Here is a 6,391-nt window from a genome sequence, read left to right on the forward strand (position 1 = left end):
GACCATTAGGTCCAGTCACGGACGACTCTGGGGTTGAAGTGCTCATCTCGCTTTCCTGGCCAAGGGACCCAGCGTACAGTTTCTGGGTCATATGGCCAGCATAACTAAGCCACTTCTGGAGAACCAGAGCAGCGCGTGGAAACACCGTTTACCTTCCCGCCAGAGTGGTACCTATTTATCTACTTGCACTTTGACATGCTTTCAAACTGCTAGGTGGGCAGGAGAAGGGACTGAGCAATGGGAGCTCACCCTGTCACAGGGATTCAAACCACTGACCTTCTGATCGGCAAGCCCTAGGCTCAGTGGTTTAGACCACATACCATTACCCATCTGTAACTAAACATAAGCCTGTGTAACTGAACCAAAATCTTATTCCTTCTCCCTTTTCCTCTAGCCTGCTTCTACTTACCGGTTCACCTTCTGATGTTTCCCCTATATCAGTTTTTAGATTGTAAGGTTCTTGGGGCACAGGGACTTGTCGTCTGTAAAATTCTGTGCATACTGATGATGCTACATAAAGCAATCAGTATTTAGAACAGAAGCAAAAAAGACAGCAACACTCACTAATAGATTCTGAAGATCAGAAGAAGCTTCATATTCTAATACTATGACTATAGGAACAGTTAATGAAATGCCACAGAGAATGGAGTGATGCACCTCATACATTTGTAATGACATAATATAAATATAATAAGTAACCATTAAAGTTTACAGTCTGATATCAGTAATCTCTGCCCTGGACTCCTTTGGGAAGAAGGCCCTTGGGATTCCTGGAAGGTTGTGGCCTCCTCACTTTTTAAAAGTTTCCCCTTTCCTTTTCTAAACCATGAAAGCTTACGTTGTAACGTATTTAACATCTTTAAGTTGCCATAAGGCTTTTATTTGTCACAGCTTCTTTCTGGTATTCCGCTGAACTTGATGGTTCGGGGAAGAATTAATGTCCTCCCTCTGTAAAAGCAGCTAGGAAATCAAGAATGAAATTAAGTAGAACATGTGAATTACTCAACTTTGTCAGGAACAGAAGTGTGTGGCTGTCTTCCAACAAGATTTAGCTTCCATATTTTTGAACTAACCACAACCTGGCTCAGAACTATATCTTGGATGCCAGGAAAATCTTAATTTATAGGGGGCAGAGGTGCCGAAAACTGTGTAAAATCCCATAGTAACAGCAGCAGACTGGACACAACTCTGACTCTGCAGCTCTTCGAACCATGAGAGGTTTCAACTTGGGGAAAGTGGAGGGAAACTACACTCTACCAAGGGTGTTTATCAAAATGTTTTGTACTCATTTTTGCAAACAACTTCCAAAAAACGAATGCATTCCATTTGCTCTATCTGACAGCATGGCTGAAGACATACTTTAAGAAAGAGAGCCTGCAGAACGTAAGCCCTATTCATGCATTATATGGAATGCATCAGGGCTAAAAGTGACACAGGGCATGAAAGCATCAACCCCAACACCCCCTTGTATGTTGGCTCCACTTTGTGTGCTGAGCATGAAGGTCTGAAACAGACTTCTAAGTCCATTCAGCCCCAGTGTCCCCACACATGTCAGCTCCACTTTAGACCTTGGAGTGTTTAGTGTGAAGGTCTGAAGGAGGATTCTACTAAATGTGTTCAGCTGAGCATGCTTAGAATCTCCCCTGTGATTGGCAAGGTCTGTTCTGATGTGGAAAACCCCCTAAGCATGTTCAGCTGAGCACAGTAAGAATCTCCCTTCATATCTTTGCACTCAACACATGAAGGTTTGAAGCAGGGTTAGCTAAGGTATTGCCCTCCTGATATTGTTAGGCTTAAGCTCCCATTGTCCCGGACCATTGACTAGGCTGGCTGGTGCTGATAAGAGCTGGAATCCAATAACATCTGGAGGGCATTGGGTTGGCTACTCTTGGGCTAAAGCTCCCTCCCATGAGTTGGGTATGTTGGGGATTGGTACACATAAAGAAGACTGATCGCCGAAGAATTGATGCTTTTGAATTATGGTGCTGGAGGAGACTCTTGAGAGTCCCATGGACTGCAAAAAGATCAAACTTATCCATCCTTAAAGAAATCAGCCCTGAGTGCTCACTGGAAGGGCAGATCCTGAAGTTGAGACTCCAGTACTTTGGCCACCTCATGAGATGAGAAGACTCCCTAGAAACGACGCTGATGTTGGGAAAGATGGAGGGCACAGGGGGAAGGGGACGACAGAGGATGAGATGGTTGGACAGTGTTCTCGAAGCGACTAGCATGAATTTGGCCAAACTGTGGGAGGCAGTGAAAGATAGGTGTGCCTGGCATGCTCTGGTCCATGGGGTCACAAAGAGTCGGACACGACTGAACAACTGAACAACAACAACACAGCCCTGCTCCTCTACATTAGGTATGCAAAACCTTTGGCCTTCCGATGGTGTGGAACTACAGCTCTGATTATCCCTGTCCATTGACTAGGCTTTCTGGGGCTGATGGGAGTTGTAATTCATTAACATCTGGAGATAACTTTTTTTTAAAAAATGCGAACTGATGTTAAAATGTAGCTCCAGTCATCATCACACACCTTACATAGCCTTTATCTTGCCTGATCAGTTTTTCTGAAGTGATAATTGAGTGAATGGAGTGATGTGGTGTGATTGTTGAATGAGTATGAGACTATGATGACTTGTCAGGAAATCTTCATTGCTTTTGGTCAGCTATGAACCCCTTGCCTACCTTGGAATGTTGACTTCTGGACCTCCTGCTTGCTGTCATATTTTTGAGTAGTCACTTGCTAATAAATATGCTACATTTTGTTATGTGCATTTTGTTTTTTATTTTACCTAAGTACATTGTGTACAGGTCTATTGCTTATATTTCTTAATGTGATGAATTGTATTAGTAGTAGTATTTGGAATTTTGATTTTTATATTAAAAAGCATGTGTTTTTATATATGGAAATTGCTTTGCGATTTCTTGAAAGTAATGCAAGTTCAATAAATCAACAAATATAATGCAGGAAGGGCACCAAGAGGGGAGCCTCAAATTAAGATCTCAGTGGCCAGGTGAACTAGTTCAGGAGAAAATATAAAAATGTGCAAGTGGATAGATACATGGCATTTTAGCATTTATCCTTATTCTTTTCACACACACTCCTTCTCAGAGTCTGAATTATTTGATGTGACCTGCTACCCCACAATGTAGCCTATCTAACCAGTTTTAGCTCCCCAACACAGGCTGCCTGACAAATTAAATGCAGCTTTGTGTAGATCAAATGCCAATACTCAGTACACTTTAAATTGCTCCTCTTGCGTGCTTGTGCAGGATCTGAAACATCGTTAATGAGTGCCAAATACCCATCGGGAGCAGCCAGCAAGGAGAGGAAGCATCACACACCTGGTTTCCTGGTTCTGGCATCGCTGTGCCTTACAATGGACTCAATTCCAGGTTCCTTGATAGAGAGGACAGTCAAGCTACAACTGTATATCCACTTACTTAGGATTAACCCTTGTGAACTCATTGGTTCTTATTTCTGAGTAGACATGTGTAGGATTGTGCTGCCAATGTCAGTTTCCCAGGCATAAGGTCAATTCTCTCTCATATTTAATATAAAATCAGCTAAATTTGCAGCAGCATTTTTCTTTTCTTTTTGTGTGGTTATTCGATCTTATTTTCCAAAGGGGGGTGGTGGTGGCTTAGGGTCTTCTGTGACCTTTATTTTTAAACTTCCTTATTTGGAAATATGGGGACAAAAAGGGTGTTTGGTTTAAGTTTTCCTACTTCATTGTATTTTTAAACAATATTTCAAATTTTGTACCTGCTTATTTTCTTCTTTCTGAAATATTTTAAGGTTGTTTCAGGCAGAGAATTTGAAGTGGTAGTCAAACAGTGGTTTAATCCCATGCTTGTTCTTTTCTCTGGAATTGCCATCATTTGCTTATTTTCAAAAGAAGATCTAGATAACATGATTGCCAAACCATGACATTCCAGTATTTTCTGTCTTTTTCTCCTGTGGTCCCCACCACCAAGGTCTCATTTGTAGCATTTTTTAAAAATAGCTTAACATAATTGTGGTGCCTGTGTGGGCTGTCATTGCAGTGGTGTTTGGTTGTTTTAAAAACACACACATTTTTATTTTTTATTTTTTAGAAAAGCAAAGGAAGATTAGATGGAAAACATTGGAATGTAATGACTTGACAACAATATTATCAGACAAAACATTCTTGGGGTCTTTTATAGTGCGTTTAATTGAAGTTTTCTTTTCCCTAACATCAGTTTAACACTGAATCCCTGACTCTCTTTTATCTTTCTTTCCCATTTTAGCCTTCTGCCTACAGATGTGCCCAGGGATTCCTGTCCTTTTACAGAGCAAGTTTGTTATTACTACTATTCTGTAATGGCTGGTATTTACATCAGCTAATGGAATGGTTAAAAATAGCTTTAAATCCATGGAAATAACAACATTATGCTTTTCAAAAGGTGGGAACCCTGTGGATACAGCTGATGGAAAAATGACATTTCCCATGTCTTCGGGTTAATCTACAAGTTGTTATGCTGACCCTTAGGCGTGGGATATATCTAAGTCTATCCAGTGTTGCCACCTTTTGGAAAAGAAATGAAAAGACAGAAGAAGAAAGAAGAAAATTGAAGTGATGGCGTAAAAGAAGCAAAAGCAACCTTTTCAACCTTTTTCAGTCCATGGCTCCCTTGACCAGCTACATTCTTTCTGTGGCACCTCTGTGGGGCTCAGGAGCCCAGTTATGTCACCCCTTGCCTCCAGAGTTGGCAGCCCCTCACCCCTTTTCGAACACCCTCTTTTGTGGAGTGCTCCCTCGGCCTCCTCTCTTCTCCCTTCTCCTTGGGAGTCCTCCTTCCACTGCTCCACAGGGGCCTGGGAAGCACCCTCCGGCCAGCCCTAGAGGCACCATTCACCTGGGGAGCTTGTAGCCAGAGCTGCTGCAACAAACAGCTGTGCAAGCCTTTGGGAGGCAGAGATGTGAGAGGGCACCAGAGGAGGGAGGAAAGGAAAGAGGGACAGAGGCCAGTGTTGCCCGCAGCACCCCTGACCATCATTCCAGGCAGCCCAGGGTGCCACAGCACACTTGTTGAAAACCACCGGTCTATCTACATTGCCTGTCCATGGTGACTTTGCCATGGTTTGTTATATATTTTATAAGACAAGTAGAGCCCTGTCTCCCTCTCAAAAGAAGGCAGTATTGCAGAACTTTGCCTAAATATTATCCACCATTTTTTCTGGTGTCTCTCCGCTCCCACCCCCTTTAATGTCCTGGAACAGTGCTAAATTTGGGGCATTGTGGAGGGTGCAAAATGTCTGCCAGGCCTCCAACCACAGTTGTGGCCACTGCCACAAGCAAAAACAGAAACCCTTTAGAGGAACCAAGCAAGTAGCTCTGCTCCTACCACTTGCAAGCCCCACACCCGAGAAATCGTTGGAGCTTTTCTCCTCCCCTTCCTTTGTACAAATTTACTAAAATATTCCCTGCCCCCCCCCATGCACCACAGTTTTCCTGCCCACAGAAAGGGTTGGGAAATTTTGAGTGGTTCATTTGTGCACTGCTCTAGTTAAACAGGAACAACTTTTAATTAAGAAGCATAAACACGAGAAAACAAAAACATGATAGAGCACACACACCCAAACCATTTTTTTATTAGCAACACTGCTAATTATCTATCATGGGTTGGAGGACACAGTCGGTCAGCCTGACTTGAACGTTCCCTTCAAGTTTCTGTTGTTCCATGCTTGGTTGCATGGGTGTCCAGTGTGGAGGAGAACAGCCTCCTGTGCCGCCAAATGAACCACGATTCCCATATTTCCAGGATTCATTTTTTAGCTATATGGCAAAAAGTGCAGGCACCATTCTCCTCATTTTTTAAAGTGAAAAACTTGCCTGCTCTCACTTTTCAACTACGCATGTTTGTTTATTTATTGATTTGGAGTATTTACTTTGCCCCTTCCATAAAATTTCTTGTGGATGCCCATGATTGCTCCTCATCTTCTTTGTGGTGACTCTTCTAGCTACCTTTTCGTTTCACCTCTTTTCTCTTTCATTTTTCTTCATTTCCACTGTTTCTAACTGCCAGCAGCTGAAATTCTCTGTGTCTGGTTCCCCCTCATACCACTGGACCCACATTATAACCTATTGGCAGTAACCTGTGTGGTTATCTATTCAAATTACCAACTGAAATAAGTTGATTAACCACCACAGTAGCAAGAACTCAAGTGTGATGGGGAGGGAGAAGTTCAGTGGATTTTAACAAAGTGGATTCTTTCCCATAATTTCTGTTTAATGTGACAAATCTGGATTAATTTTTATGGGAAATGTCTACAGTTCTGCTTTATATTCTGCTGTTTGCATGTCCCTAAAGAGTTAACCAGTTTGATTACATAATCTCTCCTTTGGGTAGACAGAAAAAAAAA

The sequence above is a fragment of the Lacerta agilis genome, chromosome 3, assembly GCF_009819535.1.
Source record: "Lacerta agilis isolate rLacAgi1 chromosome 3, rLacAgi1.pri, whole genome shotgun sequence".
NCBI lineage: Eukaryota > Metazoa > Chordata > Lepidosauria > Squamata > Lacertidae > Lacerta > Lacerta agilis.